The sequence below is a fragment of the Lissotriton helveticus genome, chromosome 2_1, assembly GCF_964261635.1.
Source record: "Lissotriton helveticus chromosome 2_1, aLisHel1.1, whole genome shotgun sequence".
Taxonomy (NCBI): domain Eukaryota; kingdom Metazoa; phylum Chordata; class Amphibia; order Caudata; family Salamandridae; genus Lissotriton; species Lissotriton helveticus.
The window spans coordinates 2,006,219,811-2,006,243,034 of NC_136059.1; the positions used below are offsets into that span (position 1 = coordinate 2,006,219,811).

At 46.6% G+C, this 23,224-nt stretch overlaps 1 protein-coding gene across 4 annotated transcripts in view; it reads right to left on the minus strand.

Annotated features, from left to right (window-relative positions):
- Positions 1-21,221, minus strand: part of MAP9 (microtubule associated protein 9) — a 185,079-nt gene extending 163,858 nt beyond the window's left edge. For 2 of the 4 annotated variants that reach the window (XM_078676972.1, XM_078676968.1), the window contains exons 1-2: positions 21,063-21,221; positions 20,727-20,852 (exon numbers count right to left, since the gene is read on the minus strand). The gene's annotated coding sequence lies outside the window, so the exon portion shown is untranslated. Of the gene's footprint in view, positions 1-20,726; positions 20,853-20,967 lie in introns of all 4 variants that reach the window. The other 2 variants (XM_078676969.1, XM_078676970.1) reach the window with 2 other exon arrangements.
- Positions 21,222-23,224: the final 2,003 nt, after the last annotated feature.

Consider the following 23,224-nt stretch of genomic DNA (forward strand, 5'->3'; position numbering starts at 1 on the left):
AGGTAAAAGACATTTTGCTATTTTGTTAGAAGTCTTCCGCGCTAAAATCCCAGCATTGTTACTATACGGTATTGAATTACTTGATATAAGTAATTGGGGTTTTTTAAATACTACGGAAGGCAAAATTCTGCGGTATCTAACTACAGTTAATACAGCATGTTCCACAGCCGCCCTTAGGTTGGAATTCGGCCTGCGTAGTAGCTGGGTCCAGGGCCTAGCAGGGACAGTGCGTTGGGTCTTTAACCTTGCAAGGGGAGAATCTGGTACATTAAGATACCTTATTCAAAAGGAACTGTTAGGAACTTTCAAAGAGCACTCTTTAATTGTGAAAAATTTCAGAACTGCAGTTGATCTTCTACAAATTGATGAATCAGTTGTATTTACCTTATCTGCATACCAACTGAAATCCACCTTGAAGCTGGCATCTTGGGAATTAAGTTTTAAGATGGATAGGGACGCTCGCATCATGAAGAAAGATGTCTCCATGATCATTGATACCTGCCTAATAAAGAAAGCGCAACCATATGTTACCTGGAATCTCCCCCATGGTGTGCGCAGATTCCTATTTCTATTAAGGTAGGACCTACTTCCATTGAATACATTATTGTCCAGATGGTACGGCTCCTCAGCTAGGTGTAATCTTTGTAATGTTTCTACTCAGGATATCACCCATGTGCTCTTTGAATGTCCAGCCTTAATTCTTCATAGGCGTAAATGGCTGAGACCAATTTGTCTTCAATTAAGTATTCTTTCAGCCCCTGCATTCTTAGTTTCCATTTATAATCCCCCTAATGAAATGTTCTGTTATAAAAAATGTAACTTTTTTAAAAGCTTTCTAGAAATATATTAGAGGGTTTTAAATGTTTATTCTTTTTTGTAATTTTTATTTGTGATTGTATTGAAAATGTATTTGTGGTTGTTGCTTTTTTATGTGGATCTCATTTGAGTTCCAAAATCATAAATAAATAAACTTGAAACTCCTGAGCCTCACAGAGAGATGACTTGGTGGGGCAAGAATAACAGTGTGGTCACTTCCCTTACCCCTCACACACAGAGGCCCAACAACCTTCTGCAGTGAAAGAAGGCCTTTAGGAGGCAACGTGCGGAGGAGGTGACCACCCTCAGGCCTCCCATCCTGACTGTGGATCAAGTGTGTGTTAGAGAAAAGGCCATGATATAATGGTGGACCCATGAAAATGAAAGAAATACTGGTAGTCACAGTAGAGGGACTAGTGCAATTGTGAGTATGCATGAGAGGTGGGTTGTGGAAAAACAGAGGGTATCTATTGGCCTGCTTATGGATCCTTTCCTTAGTAGGCGGCCACAATTAACAGTTCTCTAATCCACTGAGACACTGGAACAGCGGAGAAAGAAGATGGATATCTGACAGTCACAACACAGTTCTGGCATAGATGAAGGGAAAAAATTGTACTGCTCGCACAAAAGAGTCACGGGGCAAGACAAGGTTGGGAGGCAAAGCAAGATGGACAGGTACGCCTTCTCACATAACAGGGGTGTGGAAAACTGTGCCACAGAGGCACAGAAGCCTGTGCCTGAAGAGACCATCGTGCCAAATAAAGAATCAAAGCCCATGATAGGTATTATATCATCAGTGGCATATGACACCAAAAGCCAGTAAATCTCTAAAATTGACGCAGAGAGTATTTGAAGTCAATCTCCTGAGAACAGATGTGCAGAACATAAATGAGAGTCATGCAAAAGGAACAGGCTATAATAATGTTCAAAGGAGAAATCAAAACCTTCTGGAGTGCAGTGGATAAGCTATAAAAGAGAACGCTGTGATAAAGGCATGACTGGAAGACTCCAAGGGATGATACAAGAGAAATAACATACAAATAGTTGGTATGCCGAAATCGACAGAATGCGAGTGTAGAACTGTTTGATTCTTGACATTCTTAAGCCGAAAGGGTTATTCAACCTTTTCGGAGTTGAGCTTGCACACAGGGTTCAGGTACCCCTAACAAGGCTAGGAGACCGCTCTCAGAAAAAGTATGCCTAGCTGCTTGAAGCACCACATCTCTGTCATGATGGTAGAAGCATCATGACAGAGATGTGGTGCTACAAGCAGCTAGGCAGCAAAGGCAACTGTACAAAGAGACTACAACAATAAGGACTATTCCTGATTTTACTCTGCTAAAAGCAAAGACGCAGCTTTAATTTGGAAGAGAGCTTAAAGAACAAGTAAATAAATACATGATAATGTTTCCTGCAAAGCTGCATGTCATCAATGAGAACAGAACATGGAACTTTACATAGCCGGAGGAAGCATGGGACTGGATGGAGGGTTAGTGTCCAGTCTTCAGAAAGCAGGGTAACCACAAGATGGACGATGATAGACTTGAGAATGTCTGACCTCCCTCAAGTAAATGGGGGTTTAAATGATGAATAGCAGACGGGGACAACACAACGAGTTGATGCGGTGGACGACTAGTGTTCTTCAGAGAACCACATCCACCTATAACTAGGGATGATATAAGCACGTCAACAAAGGGCATAGAGGAGAGTTGAAAAATGGAGGAGAAAAGCAGAGCTGCGCTTTCGTAGTAGTTAAATTCAGTAGCAATGACTTAACACTACCTGTAGAGACAAATATTTTGATCATTGTGCCTTGGTCAGACACTTTTTGTCCAAGTGCACTCTGATAAGGTATAACATTTCTAATTAACACAAAGACGAAAGCTGTAGAACACCAAGTCAAAAATATTTAACTGTGGCAGGTTGAAGCCAATACTGTTGGTGGGTACATCATTTGTCATGGAGAAACGTATAATATTTGAAAAAGAATGTTGTACCACTATCTTCCTCGCTTGTGCTTTGAAGTTTCACCTTCAACATAAATATGAACATGTCTGCAATCAACAATATACGAAACAACTGCAACCAGTTAGTCACAGCCCTAGGCTGCTTCAAAGCAAGTCTGGTAAGCTGGCAGACTGACACCTCCGTATTGCCAGTGGTCCTCCACCTCCAAATAACAGCGCTTGAACTGTGTACCCAGGTTGAAGTGAAATAAAAGAATCTCAAACAGTGCAGAGTGATCGATGCACCTGGACTAAACACCATGGATTTCTACAATTTTGGACTAGTCAAAACTCATGCAAAGCGGTGCATTACACATATGAATAAATATGTGCCTTCCAAATCAGCCAATCAAGACAAACTGACTCCTTGCCCCATCAATTGACAATGCACTGTTGGACCGAAACAGAGGCAAGTCATTTTCAAAATTAGACTTAAACCCTAGAAAATATCAATTGATGCTTGATAAGCAACGTTGCTACATAATGACATGTTCACCCATATATGCCTAGGGAGGTACAAAGTACATAAACTTGCACTTTAGATTTTCATTTGGTGCAGAAATATTCTGGGAAGTAATCCAAGAAAACTGGAGGGTGTGATGAACATTAGCATTCACATTTAGATCTAAGTTAAAACCATTCATGAACATCGTAGTTCACTATGAGCTGCCATACAATGCACTGTGGATTTGGCTTCACCCTCTAGAGACAAGAAATATGAATTTTCTTAGAGCAAGATTCAAGATGTAATTCTGTTCATATGTCTTTTCGAGCGAGGGTGTCAGGGGCAGACTTGCAATACTAAGGTTCAAAAACTTTATTGCTACTTCAGATTAATTGGTCTAGAGCTATCAACGTTTTCTAGTACCTAAAGTATATCACTTCTGGTGGTTAAAGACAAAAATGTTATATAGTTGTTTGAAATGTAAAAGAAATAATTATAAGGAATATTCATAACAGATGCGTACACTAGGTAAACAAGTAGCTGCCCACTTTTCCCTGTAATCTTGATACAGAGTGCCCTTTTGATATAACGTTGCATATGCTCTAAATACTAAGAAAAGAATATTTGTATTTACAATATTGACAGTGTTAGACCTGTCAGTTTTTGGGATGGTCTCCCCTTATTTTTGTCCCTTTCTGCCTGCCATTATTTTTTTTCACCAACCCTTTTTGTGTGGCCTTAGGTCTCCGGGTGCCCCACCACTGCTGACCACTGCTGAGGTACAGATGGGACTTCCTAAAATGGTGGGTAGAGTGGGTTTCTAAGATGGACGCCTGCTAGAGTTACCTCAGAGCTCTGGCCCATAGGATAAAATTAGAGGTTCCCGAACCTTCCAGTCCACTCTAGTGACCCAGGCCTAGGCTATATAAGGGAGGACACTGGGCGGCCATTTTGTCTTGACAGCGGCTGGCTGGAGTGCAGACTACAGAGGAGGGGGATTGTGACCTAAGCTGCTTTGATTGCTCTCAGTTGGTGGTGGTTACTGCCCTCCTCCCTACTGATCTGGCCCGGTTGGTGAGAGTTGCCAGAGCCAAGCTTAGTGTGGCCATCTGACCAAAAGTACTGGACTTCCCAAACAACTGGTGAGAGTGACTTGGCCCCAGCCTTAGGAGCCTTGAGGGTGGCGCTGCTGGTGGGTTTGAAAACGTGGAATCAGGAACTTTGATCCATACCCCTGAAGTAAAGTGGGGTCTTAAAACTTGCCCTGACTGGCTGCCTGCCCTACTGGGAAAGTGCTGTACTGGCCAAAGTTACATGTCCCCAAGTCTATTTCTGGCTGTATCTGGCGGAGCTCACTCTCTTTGCCCTTTTGTGCCTCTGTGCTGCTGAGGTAGCGTGGCCGAGCGCACAGAGCGTGAGTGACAGAGGAGCTGTGCCGGCTCGGGGAGAGTCGCTGGGCGGGGTCGCTTGGCAACCGGACTCCTGCCCAGCGCGCTGCCTCGCCTCATCGAGTCGGAGTCTTTCAGGAAGGCAGAAGCTGGCGCATTCGTCAGGAGCGGCAATCCTGCGGTTGACATCCTGGAAGAACAGGAGAGAGTGTAGAGGAAGGCCAGCCAGCCGTAAGGCCTCCGGGGAGTTTGCCGCACGAACTGGTTACGGTCCCCGCCCTGACTCGGGTAAAGAGTCAAGACCTGAGCAGGAAGTAGGGAGAGGACCGGGCCGCCGATTCCATCCTCAGTAAATCCAAGTAAGGCGCCAGTCGGGCGCAGAGGTAATCAGGAACCCCACAGCGGAGGGTGGGGCGGAAGAGGGAGAAGTTGTTCCGGGAGAGGATCTTCAAAGGAACAGGGGTGTGACAGGAACTAGGCCCCAGAAGAGTGCACTCGCTGTCCTTACTGTGACTAGCCTGACAAGTCGGAGTGGATTCCGGACCTTAACCCCCCTGGAAATAGATCCTTTTAAAGCAAATTTGGTGCTCAGGAATTATAAAGAGTTTGTGTACTTTAATTCGGAGATGGGTGCCTCAAAATCAGATACCTTCTCCAGTTTAATTCAGATTAAGGAGAAAAGCCCTGTTGAAACAGAATGTCATCTATTTATATGCTTGTTCCAGAGAGTTGCTCATATCTGTTTTCATAATAGTCAATGCACTTATTTGGTCAGCTGTATGACAACCAGTTACAAGTGAACTATTTAGACAATAATACCTGTTGCAGAGCAATCTGTTGCAGAGCAATCTGAATGTATTTGAAATCTTGATGCTTTGTGTGCCAGAAGGGGTACAAAAGGGGGTGGTGATGGACGGAGCATCTGAACCAATCAAACACTCACACCCAGTCAAAAGATCTGGGTTTAATCCATCACCGTTCTTTAGCCCACTCTGCCACCCCAGTTCAGACATGGCTATATGCAAATCAGCCTGACCCTGTGCCTCATGGGAACAGTCCAGCCCGAACTGCCAAGCCATGCCTTCCCAGGACCGGAAACAAGCTTCCGAGGACCGGTTTCTGGCATTACAGCCGTCTTCAGCCCGGCTTGCTTGAATCCAGTGGCAAAGTGAGCAAGGGACTCACGTCTGAGCATACCCTGCCACACTTATGGCGGCCAAAAGCGGTACAAAAGGGGGTGGTGATGGACGGAGCATCTGAACCAATCAAACACTCACACCCAGTCAAAAGATCTGGGTTTAATCCATCACCGTTCTTTAGCCCACTCTGCCACCCCAGTTCAGACATGGCTATATGCAAATCAGCCTGACTATGTGCCTCATGGGAACAGTCCATCCCGAACTGCCAAGCCATGCCTTCCTTGGACCGGAAACAAGCTTCCGAGGACCGGTTTCTGGCATTACAGCCGTCTTCAGCCCGGCTTGCTTGAATCCAGTGGCAAAGTGAGCAAGGGACTCACGTCTGAGCATACCCTGCCACACTTATGGCGGCCAAAAGCGGTACAAAAGGGGGTGGTGATGTGTGCCAGAAGGGACATGATGTTTTGACCAGTGATTGTACTTAATCCTTTTAAGGAGAGTCCTGAACCTATTTAACTGTGTAATGAAACTCTCATTTGAAATTCACAATATAAAGAGATAAAACTACTCTATATTCTATTTAATGAGAAAGGTGTAGTGTCATTTTTTCTGTGGGTCTGCACTGGGGTGTTGTAGAGTGGATGATGTAGGCACAACACATATGCCTTCTAGATTTAGTCTTCCAGCTAGTGCCATGCTACCTTAAGTGGGACCAAAGAAGGCTTGGGTCTGTTTGCTACCTGGCCTAGACCACTCTAATTTATTAAACAACAAAAATGGCCAGATAGATTAATTCAATATATTGCCACTACACCTAGCCAAAAATCCTAAGCAGGCAAACTATTCAGTTAGTAATTTTTTACTTGTTTCATAATTTTACAAAAACATTTCAGTACATCCAGAAATAAAGAACACTCTCATAGCGACACACCATAGTACAAAAACATATTACAAACAATATAAATGAAAAACATTCATATAAACACCATATACAAACAGAGGGAAAGAAAAGATGCCTCTAGTTATTTCATTCATGGGGCACCAGTCCTAATGACATATAAACAGACAAGCGGCCGTTGACTCTTTTCTGTAGGCCTGCTTGTTTAACTGTGCTGGAACCTCTTAGTTTCTAGGGTCTAATTACAGGGGGATTCTATCCTGAACTACAATCCTAGCAGCCCTTATAAAGCCTGTTCCAACACAGGGTCGACGCGTTTCGAACCCAGAATTTGTTTAGGGGTTCTCCTCAGGACATGGACTGGAAATGGCCTTCTCTGAAATTCTTTGATTCTTCCCAGAGCGGCTGTATATGATTCATGGGGAAGCAGTGACACTCGCAAATTAATTCTCGTGTCTGGTGGCGCGATGCGCTGTGGTGGCTTGTTAGCAACACAGTCCTCTAAGCTTCTTGGTCGAAACAATTCCGATCGTGTTCACTTAAGTATTTGTTATCGTTCTGTAAGGATTTTCTGCGTTTCATTCACCTTGTGATACTTGTTTATTTGTGTGTAAGCAATCCGTTCGGGCGCCTTCCAACTCTCTGCATCCGCGTCCAGTGTGGGCCGGCAACCCCGGTTCCAACAGTTGGTGCTCAGTGGTGGGATAGGATTTGTGCTTGCATACACCCTACAGCAACTTAGTGTACACCACGCACCTTACACCTAATTGTTCTTTCTCTATCTAGCAATCTTGTTGTCCATAGAGTTAGCCTCTTCAATTGGCATTTTTGGGTTTTCCAAAATCTTTCCTTGAGGTGGTGGTTGTAAGTAGCTCCTATTTGACGCCTTTCTATCAAGTATCCCACACAAATGTCTGAGGGCCCGTCTGGCAAGATGGAGTTCGAGCTGGCTGAGTTTGAAACTTACTCAGTGGCACAGCTTAAGGAATTTTGCCAGGAGAAAGGGGTGTTCTTTAGGCGTGGTGCGAAGAAAGCAGAAATTCAAACCAGCTTGAGAGCATGGGTAGCAGCTCACCCGGATCGGGGGAGGGATGAGGAAGGAATGGAGCCTGACACCATCGCAGAATTAGACATGCTGTACCAAACTGAAGGTGGCAATCTGTTACCAGGTCCTGGGACACCTTCGAGGGCGGGCAGTAGTGTGTCTGGAAGGAGCCTGTCCTCAGTAGAATTAGCGGACAGGAGGGAGAAGAGACAACTAAAATTGGAACTAGCCTGATTGGAGAAGGAGCGGGAGGAAAGGAGGTTTATCCATGAACTTACTTTAAGGGAACTGGATCTTAAAGCCCTACAGACAGGGACCCCCAGTAATCCAATTGGTGGCAGCGTACCTAAAGAAGTTACCAGGGAGCCTAGACTCTACCTGCTCAAAGATGTAGTCGCTAGTTTTAGCGTAGGGGACGACATTGGTAAGTGGTTGGCTGCCTATGAGGTCTCATTGAGAGCCCATGGGGTTCCTGAAAGTCACTGGGGGGGTGCCTGTATAAGTACATGCCTCCTGTGGGGAGGGATGCCCTTCTAGTTTTAGAACAGGAGGAACAGATCAATTACCCCACCATGAAGATTGCCTTAGTCAGGAAGTTTGGGCTGACCCCTGAAAAATACCGGCAGAAGTTCCGGAATAGCCACAAGCTCCCCACGCAAAACTGGGTGGATTTTTTGGACTACGCTAGTAAGGCATTAGAGGGCTAGGATCAGGGCAGTGAGGTTACTGATTACGAGGGGTTGTACGATCTGCTCCTAAAGGAGCACCTCCTCGAGAAATGTTTTCCGGAGCTGCGCCAACACCTGGTGGACAGCAAGCTGACTAACCCTAGGAAGCTTGCAGAGGAGGCAGACACTTGGGCTAGTACCAGAGTGTCTACTAAGGGATCTGAGGGGGGCCCCAAAGAGCTGGACTGGGGTCTTCCCAGAAGAAAGAGTGGGGAGATAAAAAGAAGGAGTTCTACAAAGGGCCCCAAAATAGTTCACAAGGGAAGGAGTCAGGTTCCCCAGCCAAATCTGGCCACCAGAAACCCACTTATCCTGACCGTAGTCAGCTACCCAGAATTGTCTGTGCTACGAGTGCGGTGAAGTTGGACACTATAAGGGAGATGCCAAGTGTCCAAAGAGAGCGCACCCTCCCACTGGAGGAACAGCCCCAGGGGTGGCGAGTGTAGTGCTCGGGGAGGAGCTACCCCTAGACAAGGGAGGTGTGTGGGCAGGGCTGACCTTAGTGTCCTTGGGAGACAGCAAGATGGTTCCTAAGATCCATGTGCCTCCAAATACCACCAAGTATAGGCAATGGGTCACCATCAATGGCCAGAGGGGGGAGGCTCTGAGGGACACCGGTGCCAGCATGACCATGGTGAGAAGGTAGCTGGTGTCCCCAGAGGAGGTGATTCCCAATGTACTCCACCCAGTTGTGATGGCTGATGGCAGGATGGATCACTATCCCGTAGCTGAAGTTCCTTTTGAGTGGGGAGGGGTCGCAGGCCTTCTACGAGTTGCGGTGAGCTCTGCCGTGCCAGTCGATTGTCTGTTGGGAAACGACCTTGAGCACAATGCTTGGAAAGAGGTAGAGTTCCAGACACATAGGGAAATGCTGGGATCACCTGATTGGACCTGTGCAAGCACACGGTCCGTGACTGCCCGGAGGGGGAGTTCGCAAGGGCTGGAGCCTGGAACAAAGGCACAGCCAGCTGCCAACAAGGGGAAGATCCGGGGACGGGAAAAACCTGCCTCGGCGTCCACACCCTGTGAGATGGATGGGGCACCTGAGGTGGTGGTCCCAGAGTCCACGGAGGGGGATGTTGTCTCCCTGGAGGACTTACCTATCCCTGCGGAGTGGCAAGTGGAGGGAGTGCCTACCAGGGAGGAATTTTGTCAAGGGCAGAAGGAGTGCCCTACCCTTGAGGGTCTGAGGCGACAGGCCGAAGCCCAGGCAGCAGGTAACATTTCAGGGAACTTTCACATCTACTGGGAGGATGGCCTCCTCTACAGTCAACCCAAGGCTCCGGTGCACGGTTCGTCCCGGGCCTTGGTAGTTCCCCAGCGTTACCGAGCCTTTCTTTAGAAGTTACATAACAAAAGAGAGATTGCCAGTACTGATAACACCGCAGTAACATAAATTCAAACACAGTACTTGAGAAAATGTTCAAGACTGAATGCTAGTTTATAGCTTTTATTCTTATTTATGATTTCATCAAAAGATACTTTTTCATTTTGTGAGAACAAACATGTAAAAAAACAATTTACTGACCAAAATCACAACTGGGGATGAACATTCATCATATCACTCATATCACAACCATACGAAAAACAATCATTCAAGGGGAGAAGGGGAGCACTGAATAAGAGAGCTACAACATTTAACAAAACATACAATATTTACAATATAATACAATACCATACAAAAACCAGAAAAGCCAATGTCTGCAAAACACTTAGAAAATACTTTCTTCTGATACACAATCAATTTATAACGTACATTCCTCTAGTTAAGTATAAAAAATACTTCTTGGATGTTTTTAGAACAAGGGATAATGTACAAAAATGAGTGATAAGCAACAATTATCAAGACATTCAGGCTTATCACTGAAGCAGACAGTAAGATGGCTGGGGCCTGCGCGTTTCGAATCCCAATGACTTGTGGGGATTCTCTTCAGGGCCTTTGGGATTTTATTCTGTATTTTGGAGAATGATCTCACGGTGGGGATTGGTTGACACCGTTGAATGGTGGTGGTGATTTTTGTACATTATCCCTTGTTCTAAAAACATCCAAGAAGTATTTTTTATACTTAACTAGAGGAATGTACGTTATAAATTGATTGTGTATCAGAAGAAAGTATTTTCTAAGTGTTTTGCAGACATTGGCTTTTCTGGTTTTTGTATGGTATTGTATTATATTGTAAATATTGTATGTTTTGTTAAATGTTGTAGCTCTCTTATTCAGTGCTCCCCTTCTCCCCTTGAATGATTGTTTTTCGTAAGGTTGTGATATGAGTGATATGATGAATGTTCATCCCCAGTTGTGATTTTGGTCAGTAAATTGTTTTTTTACATGTTTGTTCTCACAAAATGAAAAAGTATCTTTTGATGAAATCATAAATAAGAATAAAAGCTATAAACTAGCATTCAGTCTTGAACATTTTCTCAAGTACTGTGTTTGAATTTATGTTACTGCGGTGTTATCAGTACTGGCAATCTCTCTTTTGTTATGTTCTATGAAGGCTCAGCCATACTGATTAGAGCCAACCCTTAGTTGTTTATTGGTTTCTTTAGAAGTTGGCTCATGAAATTCCTTTGGCAGGACACATGGGCCAGGACAAGACCTGTGCCCGGCTTGTTCCACACTTCTATTGGCCTCAGATGAAGGTTGCGTCCGACACTTTTTGTAGGACGTGTGTGTCATGTCAAGCCAGTGGGAAAACAGGGGTTAAGCTGAAGGCTCCCCTGGAACAACTACCCGTCGTTAGCACCCCCTTTGAAAGGGTGGGCATCGACATTGTTGGGCCATTAGATCCACCCACTTCAGCCGGTCACAGGTTTATCCTAGTACTGGTGGATCATGCCACGCGGTACCCGGAGGCTATTCCTCTGAGGACCATTACTGCACCTGCGGTGGCCCGGGCCCTGATGGGGATTTTTACCCGAGTGGGTTTCTCCAAGGAAGTTGTGTCCGACGGGGGGCAACTTCATGTCAGCATACATGCAGGCTATGTGGAGTCACCTACAGATTCTCCACTCCTTACCAATGGTCTGGTGGAAAGATTTAACAAAACCCTGAAGGGCAGGATCAGGAGTCTGCCCGAGAGCCTGCGGAGGAAATGGGACATCCTCCTACCCTGTTTGTTGTTCTCATACAGGGAAGTGCCACAGAAGGGGGTGGGCTTCAGCCCCTTTGAGCTTCTGTATGGGCACCCTGTTAGAGGACCTCTCAGCCTGGTGAAGGATGGATGGGAAAAGTCTCCCAGGAGGCTTCCCCAGGATGTGGTGAGTTACATGCTGGCTTTCCGTAGCCAAATGGCTAAATTGTGGAAGCAAGCTTCCGACAACCTTGAAGCCAGCCAGGCAGTTATGAAAGAGTGGTATGACCACAACGCTCACCCTGTGGAGTTGGAGCCTGGACAGAAGGTGTGGGTCATGAAGCCTGGAGAGCTCAGTGCTCTCCAGGATCGCTGGACAGGCCCCTTTGAGGTGGTTGAAAACAAGGGCAAGGTCACTTATTTGGTGGACCTTAAGACCCCCAGGCAGCCCCATCGGGTGCTCCATGTCAACTGCCTCAAGCCCCACCATGAGAGGTCCGAGGTCACTTTGATGATGGTGACTGATGGGGCAGAGGAGGAGGAAAGCGAGCCTCTCCCTGACCTATTTGCGTCCCAGGAGAAGGATGGTTCAGTGGAAGGAGTGGTCCTCTCACCATCTCTGACTCCCGAGCAGCAGAGGGACTGCTGCCAAATCTTGGAGCAGTACTCCTCGCTGTTCTCCCTTATCCCGGGGAGGACCCACCTGTGTACCCACGATGTGGACACAGGGGACAGCCCACCTGTGAAGTCCAAGTCCTACCGGCTGTCAGATAAGGTGAAGGCTAGCATCCATAGTGAGGTCAGCAAGATGCTAGAGCTGGAAGTGATTGAACCTTCCGACAGTCCCTGGTCCAGTCCGGTGGTACTGGTACCAAAAGCTGCCCCACCGGGCACCACCCCGGAACTCAGGTTCTGTGTGGATTACAGGGGACTGAACTCAGTGACTAAGACTGACGCTCATCTCATACCAAGGGCGGATGAGCTTATTGACCACCTAGGAGCTGCCCAATACCGGAGTACCTTTGACCATACGTCGGGGTACTGGCAAATCTCCCTGACAGTTGGGGTGAAGGAGAGGTCTGCCTTCTCCACCCTTGAGGGACACTACCAGTTCCGAGTGATGCCCTTTGGGCTCAAGAACGCCCCTGCTACCTTCCAGCGGCTGGTGAACCAGCTCCTCTCTGGTATGGAGACCTTTTCTGCTGCCTACCTTGACGACATCGCTGTCTTCAGCAGCACCTGGGAGGACCATCTGTGTCACCTTCGGGAAGTACTTCAGGCCCTGCAGCAGGCAGGCCTGACGATCAAGGCCAGCAAGTGCCAGATCGGGCAGGGGTCGGTGGTGTACTTAGGTCACTTGGTGGGTCGGGGGAGGGTGCAGCCCCTCCAGGCCAAGATTGAAACCATCATGGCCTGGGAACCCCCCAAGACACTGAGATCCGAGCTTTTCTGGGCCTCACCGGTTACTACCGCCGCTTTGTCAAAGAGATATGGTACCATCGTGGCTCCCTTGACTGAGCTTACATCCAAGAAACACCCTCGACAGGTAATCTGGACCGAGGCGAGGCAACAAGCTTTTGACACTTTAAAGCAAGCTATGTGTACGGCACCTGTGCTCAGGGCACCAGATTTTTCAAAAGAATTCATCGTCCAGACAGACGAATCTCCAAACATGGCATTGGGGCGGTGCTATCGCAACTCAACGAAGAAGGTCTGGGCCAACCTGTAGTTTTCCTTTCCAGGAGACTGCTACCCCGGGAACAGAGGTGGAGTGCGATAGAGCGGGAAGCCTTTGCGGTGGTCTGGGCCCTGAAGAAGTTGCGGCCATACCTGTTTGGTTCGCACTTCCTTGTTCAGACAGAAAACCGGCCCCTCCGGTGGCTTATGCAAATGAGGGGTGAGAATCCCAAGTTGCTAAGGTGGTCCATCTCCCTACAGGGAATGGATTTTAGGGTGGAACACCGGCCTGGAGTGGACCATGCCAATGCTGACGGTCTCTCGAGGTTTTTCCGCCTTAGTGACAAGAACTCCTAAGGGATTGGGTAGCTCTCCCCACTTTCAGCTGGGGGGACGCATGTTAGACCTGTCAGTTTTTGGGATGGTCTCCCCTTATTTTTGTCCCTTTCTGCCTCCCATTATTTTTTTTCACCAACCCTTTTTGTGTGGCCTTAGGTCTCTGGGTGCCCCACCACTGCTAACCAGTGCTGAGGTACAGGTGCGCCTTCCTAAAATGGTGGGTAGAGTGGGTTTCTAGGATGGACGCCTGCTAGAGTTACCTCAGAGCTCTGGCCCATAGGATAACATTAGAGGGTTCCAGAACCTTCCAGTCCACTCTAGAGACCCAGGCCTAGGCTATATAAGGGAGGACACTGGGTGGCCATTTTGTCTTGACAGCGGCTGGCTGGAGTGCAGACTACAGAGGAGGGGATTGTGACCTAAGCTACTTTGATTGCTCTCAGGGGCTGCTAGTTGGTGGTGGTTACTGCCTTCCTCCCTGCTGATCTGGCCCGGTTGGTGAGAGTTGCCAGAGCCAAGCTTAGTGTGGCCATCTGACCAAAAAGACTGGACTTCCCAAACAACTGGTGAGAGTGACTTGGCCCCAGCCTTAGGAGCCTTGAGGGTGGCGCTGCTGGTGGGGTTGAAAACGTGGCATCAGGAACTTTGATCCATACCCCTGAAGTAAAGTGGGGTCTTAAAACTTGCCCTGACTGGCTGCTTGCCCCTACTGGGAAAGTGCTGTACTGGCCAAAGTTACATGTCGCCAAGTCTATTTCTGGCTGTATCCTGCGGAGCTCACTCTCTTTGCTCTTTTGTGCCTCTGTGCTGCTGAGGTAGCATGGCCGAGCGCACAGAGCATGAGGGACAGAGGAGCAGCGCCGGCTCGGGGAGAGACGCTGGGCGGGGTCGCTTGGCAACCGGACTCCCGTCCAGCGCGCTGCCTCTCCTCATCGAGTCGGAGTCTTTCAGGAAGGCGGAAGCAGGAGCATTCATCAGGAGCCGGCAATCCTGCGGTTGACTTCCTGGAAGTACAGGAGAGAGTGTAGAGGGAGGCCTGCCAACCGTAAGGCCTCTGGGGAGTTTGCCGCACGAACCGGTTATGGTCCTCGCCCTGACTCGGGTAAAGAGTCAAGACCCGAGCAGGAAGTAGGGAGAGGACCGGGCCGCCGATTCCATCCTCAGTAAATCCATGTATGGCGCCGGTCGGGCGCAGAGGTAATCGGGAACCCCACAGCGGTGGGTGGGGAGGTAGAGGGAGAAGTTGTTCAGGGAGAGGATCTTCAAAGGAACAGGGGTTTGACCGGAACTAGGCCCTGGAAGAGTGCACTCGCTGTCCTTACTGGGACTAACCTGACAAGTCGGAGTGGATTCCGGACCTTAACCCCCCTGGAAATAGATCCTTTTAAAGCAAATTTGGTGCTCAGGAATTATAAAGAGCTCGTGTACTTTAATTCAGAGATTGGTGCCTCAAATTCAGATACCTTCTCCAGTTTAATTCAGATTAAGGAGAAAAGCCCTGTTGAAACAGAACGTCATCTATTTATATGCTTGTTCCAGAGAGTTGCTCATATCTGTTTTCATAATAGTCAATGCACTTATTTGGTCATCTGTATGACAACCAGTTACAAGTGAACTATTTAGAGAATAATACCTGTTGCAGAGCAATCTGAATGTATTTGAAATCTTGATGCTTTGTGTGCCATAAGGGACGTGATGTTTTGACCAGTGATTGTACTTAATTCTTTTAAGGAGAGTCCTGGACCTATTTAACTGTGTAATGAAACTCTCATTTGAAATTCACAATATAAAGAGATAAAACTACTCTATATTCTATTTAATGAGAAAGGTGTGGTGTCCTTTTTTCTGTGGGGCTGCACTGGGGTGTTGTAGAGTGGATGATGGAGGCACAACACATATCCCTTCTAGATTTAGTCTTCCAGCTAGTGCCATGCTACCTTAAGTGGGCATGGCAACCCCGGTTCCAACAGACAGTACTTGTTTACAGCCTTGCAAACCTCGGTTCCTTTTTTCACGATTATTTCAATCCATTGCCCCACACATCTCAGCCACAGTAAACCATGTCTGCCCTACCTCTGAACACAAAATGGAAAGATGGAGGCCAATAACTCTAGTCGTTCTGACAATCCTTCCAGTCTGAATATGATATTATCTACCTCACCAAATCACAGTTAACTACATGATTCCTTATTCTTTAATTAGGCATATAATATATGATAGGACCTCTGGAATGCTGCTGGTAACTGGAGGGCACGGATACAGGTAATCCTAGCCTACTTAACTAACCACTCAACACTAACCAGAAAGGCATGAGAAAACCGACTAGATCTGCTTTGCAGTGCTAATCCTTGGAGGACATAGTCCACCCTGAACGTCTCAAATAATCTTATACCTTGAGCACTGACATCCTTTAAGGACAAACAAGGATGATTACAACATAGTGCAGTTTGTCAAATGTCACTAATGTCTCATAATAGCATTACATAAGGAAGGACTGTAACACAGTCTATCTGTTCAGATCTGATTCCGTGCTCCCACACACTCTTTATCGACAAGCTACCTATTATGGATCCATAACATTATAGAGTGTATGACCTCCCGCCAAACCAGACTACTAAATCTGATTAAAAACATAAAAGATAAACTTACCAATACGGTGAAGAGACATTGATAGCTAATCAGAGATACCAGTGAACCACAAACTATGAAAAAAATCTGTCTTTCTCTCAGACTTCCTCATCCATCACACCACCAAGCGATGTGTCACACAATATGATAACCACACCTCTGTGATCATATTGTATGACATGGAAACACTTCTACAGAGACTTAGAGCAAAAACAACATACTTCCAACCACACACCCACACTGTGGTGCAGCGTATTATCATTGTGAAATAGGGCTTCAGCACCCCAAAATGGTATAATAAGTGCTATACAAATGTCATAATACAATTTAATACAATAATAGGCCCATTTGCCCTGTGAAGATATATGGCATTCAGAAAGCATCATCACCTCAATTAGTGACAAAGGTAATCCATTTTTTGGCATGGCTACCTGCTGCATTTGCTTCGTCCCTAACTTAGCAATTAACTGAGCCCGTACATCATCTCATCAAAGCTAAGTCCCTTTGGGAGTAGATAGACTCATAAAATGGCTTTTTAAAACACACAACAAAGGTTACAAAATATAGTATTTCAACCTTTAAAGATACACAAATTAGTAGTGAATACCAGCCCATGCGGGTTCAGAGCTGTGCTGCTGCAAGAATACCGGAGAGATGTGGGTACCCACTACTTTTGCGCCGATTCTCTATTGCCTCTCAATCCCTTGTTATGCTGTGATCTCGTACTAAAAGAATCATCTCAGAGTTTCATGGAATCTGCTTACTGGATATGACATGATGCTCTAGACTTCCGGAAAATACTCTACCGCACTTGCACTTAATAATTCTGAAGAAGACTCCTTGATTTGCCCCCTTAGCTGCCTCTTCTGACAGGGAAACAACGCCCACTGGGCTGAAAGGGCTTCAGGAAAGGTGGGGCCGCTCGGCCCCCCGCACATATGGCGGGGCGCCGCCCCCCCTTCCCCTTGACCTTGATCGGTGGTGGGGCGTGCCCCCTCACTGCGTCTTGATGACGAGGCGGGCTTCCGGGTCAAAGGGGGGGAGCCAAGGGGGCGGACCAGTTGCAACTGGTCTGCCCCGAAGGGGTTAAAAGGCTGGGGGACCCAGACCCCAGAACTTTAGATCACTTTTGGGAAACAAGAAGAAACCGTTGCTGAGCAGAGGAATCAGAGAAACTGAGGAGGAGACTATCCCTAAGCTGAGTGCTGTCTGGGGGATTGACCTGCAGTGGTTGCCTGACTGCCAAAGAAAGGAGAAAGGACTTTGTGCTACTTTTATTCAACTTGTGAAGGATCTCCAAGTGCTTGAGATAGAGCTTGCCTCCTGAGGGACTGCGTGTCGCAAGGAACTAGAAGCGCGACTCACGAAGAAGAAGCATGTCGCTGCCGCAGCCGCTGTCGTCGCATCACTCAAGAAGGGTGTCGCCGCTGCCGCTTCACCTCGCAGAAGCGCCTCGCATCACCGGAGAATAGTGTCGCCGTCGCATCAGACGCCGTCCCATCATCGGGAAGCGTGTTACCGCTGCAACCACAGTCTCGCATCACTAAAGAAGGGTGTCGCCACTGCAGCTGTCGCATTGCATTGCCGAAGCATCTCGCATCACCGGAGAAGAGTGTCGCCGTCGCATCAGACGCAGTCGCATCACCGGAGAAGCGTGTTGCAGGGCCTGTCGCGGCTCAGAGGAATCTTTGAGTCGCCATCGGGCGTGCACGCATCGTGTCAAATCAAGAAGAAGACGCCTTTTTTAATTCATTGCACCGGATCTTCATCGTATACCGGCGCTGCTAGTCGCATCGCCACAGAAGCACAGTAAGAAACCGATTCTTCACCTCCCCACCCCGGGAAGAACCAATGTATCCCCAACGCATCAGTAGGGACCCGATGCATCACCGTTCTTGCGTGTAAGGAACGGGCGCTTCACCTTCCCTGCAACACCTTTGCTGTATAGCGTTACGCATCCAAAGGTACATTGAACTAAAAGTGTTGCATTTACCATCTAAAGAGAACTAAGCTAATTCTACCATTTTTACAGTATTGTGGATTTTTGTTGTTTGTTGTCTTGTGTTAAGTCTATATAAAAATACTTATTTTCATACTACTACTTATTGGTGTCCATCTGTAGTGTTGGCACTGGGTTACTGTATGTGTTCACAAATGCTTTACACAAATCCTCTGAGATAAGCCTGTCTGCTCGTGCCAAGCTACCAAGGGCGTGAGCAGGGTTTTTTATACGAGTGTACCCCTTACCCTGACTAGACGCAAGGGTCCCTATTTGTCAAAAGTACCTACCTCTGCCAACTGGAGACCTCCAAATCTAACAGTACCAATTCAGTAAATCCATAACTATGCTATAAACTCTGCAGCTGCAGATTCACATAAATCCACTGACCTCACCACTGTCCACTGTTTTATCAGGAATCTATTTATGACGGGGAGACAAAACCTCAACGTTTTAATTATATTCAATGCCCATTGTTACCTGCACTTTAAATAAGGACAGCTTGTATTATTAAAAAAATACATAACGCGTACTTGTCATTGCCATCTTAGACTTTGGGGGACATTTACAAACCAAAGCCACAAAGATATCACTAGAAACCCTCAATGATAATATTGGACTACATTATACAGTTACCCATTAAGTATCCTCTGTACGCACTCAACTTTAAAACAATTGTGTAGCTGCAAATCGATAAAACTCAACCTTAAACAAGAGACAACTCATTTAGGTGCTATCCATGTAAAACACATAAATACCAAAATAATTTGCTTTCAATCGACTAGATAGCATAAGGAATATGGCCTAACGGCTATGTTAAAACATTAACAGATATCACTATCAAAGGAGAGAGAGAGAGGACTAGGTAGCTAGTCCGTATCCCCAGGGTTTTATATGTGAAATCAATAAGGACTAGCCTATTTGTGAATTTACATAGACTCAAGACTGTAAGACAGGGTACAAACCCTTTTGTTTGTTCATGAAGCCCTCACCCACTAACCTGGTTGGTGGCATGCTTCATTATCGGGCCCACCCAGTGACACCGAGTGTGTCCCGAGTGTGCTTCGACGCCTGAATACAGCGGAGCAGGTATGTTTCTGAGTGTGCAGTGTAGTGACGTGAAGGTGAAAGTTTAACAGCTATACAGGGATCCCACTGTTAGTATTAAAAAGGCTGTTGGATGTTATAGGAGTGTTAATTAGGGTCTCCTACATCCAGGTGTGGTCTACATGTTTCAGCCAGGCCTTTATGACAAAACAAACATACAGGGGAGAGTCTTAGTATGGTAACATACCAGGTTGGTGGGTGAGAGCTTCATGAACAAACAAAAGGGTTTATACCCTGTCTTACAGTCTTGAGTCTATGTAAATTCACAAATAGGCAGTCCTTATTGACAAAACATTAACAGAACCTGCATGTTTACAAGGAGTGTTGAAATCAAATATTTAAAGCTTTCTTTGAAACTTCTAATAAATCAACCAAAGAAGGAGGTGTGATCTGAGTTGCTAAGCTGTGGATCTGAGGACCTTGGTTTGAAATATGCTTGGAATTGACTGAAAATTGTGCAGTCGTGGGAAATCACTAATCAAAATGTGCTTAAAATTTTAATGTGTGAGTGTAACAAAAAGATTTAAGCTACCACTTGATGAAAACAATCACCTCCATAATGTGCAACACTCTGTTGCTCTCGGGCTAGGTACATGCTATAGAAATACTACCAAATACATGCTTTTAAAATTGTTAACAGGTATCCAGCCTATTATTCTCTGTTGATTCTCCATCATTTTTAGCTGTTGGTGAACCCCCTCATTTTGTGACAGCCAGATAGAAGCTCCACACAAATTTCTTTATTTCTTAATTCTGGTATATTCTTCACACCTCAAGTCTACTTCTCAATGTATGTGAAAGCCCTTTCTTGGGCACAATGGGAGATTCCTCCCACACACAGCCTCGTGTCCTATGGATACATTTTATCATTATGCAGTTCATGCTACTTTTAAGTAGATAAGACACTTTTCTTTTCTCTGCATCAGACCAGGGGCATAGCCACAGGTGCAGTGGCACTACAGTCGATGAACTGTGATAATTTCTGTTTTTACTACCACACCAGCATTCAAAGTTACCATTTCCCCTGCTTGCACCAAGGCCAAGGCATCCGTGCTATGCTATGCTACTTCCTCAGACATGCAAAGGACTCGCTCAGTACCAACCATCTTGCAGAAATCTGATGACCGCGTGACTGGTGTACACACTCTGAGCTCCAGCAGTGCTCAGTGTCTCACGGGAATGCATTGGCGTAGATAAAGATCTGGCTTTAATGTGCTAATGCACTAAAGAACAGGCATGCACATATGCCTCATCCATGTATTATCACATTAGAACAGGACCTATTGGCCTTCTAAACGTGTCCAGTGTGCGAAATTGTTGTCACACCGCAACTGTTCAGTATAGCCCCCCCCACACACACACACCGAAGTTAGGGTCTAGTTGAGCCCATGACCCCAGGAAATAATATGAGCTGGTCACAGAAGCCAGGATACTCACATATATGATTTACATCTGATACTGTACATAGAGATCAAAGAGGTCAACGAATATTGGGCTGCAGAATTGGGTAAACCACTCTCAGTGCACTTAAGCCGCGGTTGTGCCATACCAAACCAATGGATACTGAAATAAATAAAAAAACGTTTGTGAGACATAATCAGTTCGACCTGCGAGAACCAATGTAATTGAGTCGATAAGAGAATTAAGCAATTCATATGATAATAATGAAGAACTGCACCCTTGTAACAGGAACGCAGAGATCGCTAGCGCGTTGCTCCAGCGAGCTGTGGAAGTGCTGGCGCAGCTATGCCCGACTCCCCAAGATCTTGATACCTGTAGTCCGAAGGCACTCCCGTCTGCTTTCCTACTGTGCTGAGAGATCCAGGTGCAGCGGCCCTATCAGTCCCTCCGTTTACAGTGCCCGGAGCTCAGCTTGGGAAGCCATTGCCGTTACCAGGCGACGGCCGGAAACTACGTCACAGAGAAACTCTCTGTTGCGCTGCAAACAGGGAGGAGGTAGTGGCTTTAGGGGGCGGGACTTGTGCGGTTTCTGACGTTGTTCTCCTGGCTGCGTGTAAAGTCTGAGTAAACTTCAGAGACACGAACTATGGAGAAAAAAATGAGTATAACTCATGGAGTGGCCCTTCGGCGTTTTGCTGATTAGTTGGGCAATCGGCTTTTGTTCTACTGCCGGGACAGAAGTACTGCAAGAGTCCAGTTGTCCCGTTTTTTGGTTCCCTTCTACTTTAATCCTCTTAACGGACGAGCAATGTTACTCTTTCAGCCCTTTATGGCTGTAAAACAGGTACCTGTTAGTGGCGAGGAAGGAGGATGTGCACAGGAGGGGTCGTCCCGCGATGCATCTCCAGCATCCTGCTGATAAAGCATATATGCCAACATTGTAAACAAGCATTTGCAATTTTATTTATTTATTCATTTAATGCATTTTTATAAAGCGCGTACTTTACCCGAAGGTGTCAGAGCACTGTACAATAGAACCAGTTACGTTACATGAGAGAACTGTTGCAGGAATAGAACAAACAAAAATAGCCTGAACAGAGTGTACAAGCAAAAGTAAGAATAAATATGACACATTTTACAATGACTAAAGAACTTCCTGGCGAACAAAAGCAGGCCATAGAATCAAAACCATCTTGGGCGCAAGACTGTCTGTTTGTGTTATATTCCTAAATGTTTCAATCGAATGGTAATCTACAGTGAAGTGATTATTTGACTCTTGTTGACTAATGCGTAAGCTGAATTAATGTCTGGGACCATTTTTTCTATAACATAGAATCAAAACAACGCAGGCAAAAGGAAAACAATTTCAAACACAACAAGCACAGGATGTACAGCAAAAATATAAACATATGTGACAAATTTACAAAGACTAAAGAACTTCCTGGCAGGGTCTGAGAAGGAGGAAATTAGTTCTGAAAGTGTCTTTGGAATAAAAGAGATTTGAGGTCCGCTTTGAAGATCTGGATGGAGGTGATGGCACGGAGCGAAGGAGGAAGCGAGTTCCAGGTTCTCACCGCATTACCTGAAAACGATTGTGCCAACAGTTTTTCTCTTTTGAAGGAGGGGGGTTCAAGAAGGAACTTTTCCGCATTCCGAGAAGGTCTTGAGCCTCCAGAAGGTTTGAGTTTATTCGCCAGATAGCGAGGGGAGGAAGAGTGCAAAGCTTTGTGGGTGATGCACGCTGTTTTGTAGATAGCTCTAGCCTCAATGGGAAACCATCGGAGAGAAGACAGGATAGGAGTGATGTGGTCACTTCGTTTGGACCCTGAGATGAAGCGAGCTGCTGAAAGGAGGACGGATTTAAGGGGGGAGAGGTGAGATTTGGGAAGGCCAGTCAGAAGAGAATTACAATAGTCAAGTCTAGAGAGAACTAGCGATTGGACCAAGGTTTTTAGGTCATTCTCCGGGAAGAACCGACAAATCCCCCATAAGAGTCGCAGTTGATAACGTGCGCTCTTGGCCATGGAGTTGATGTGGGAGACTAGGTTGAGTCTTTTGTCTAGTATGACACCTAGGGATTTAGCGCAGTCCACAATGATGGGTTTACTGTTGAGTAGATTTGATTGATTGATTGGAGAGAGGGTGAGAAAGATGTCCGATCCGGCCGTCAACGCGCACTTGGAGGGCATCATCTCCGACTTTGAAGCGGCAACTTGAGAGGCACAGCGCCTTCCCTTTTTTTAACAGGCTCTATTTTAAACCTCACGCCAGCGCTCCCAGCAGCAGCACCAGCAGCGCTCCCACCCCTCGCCGCACCCGCTTCGCGGGTGCCGCATCGACGGGAGCTGAGGACACAGAGACTGCGGGGCAATCATCCAGGCGGTAAGGCAGCTGTGGGCGCGAGGCGTCAGCGGGGCTGCGAGTGTGCGGGGACTTCATTTCCCAGAAGTCCCTGCAAGACCAAGGAAGAGCTTCCGGTCCGCTCTCCCTGCTGGCCCGCCCCCCACGCCCCCTATATCATAAGCTCCGCCTCC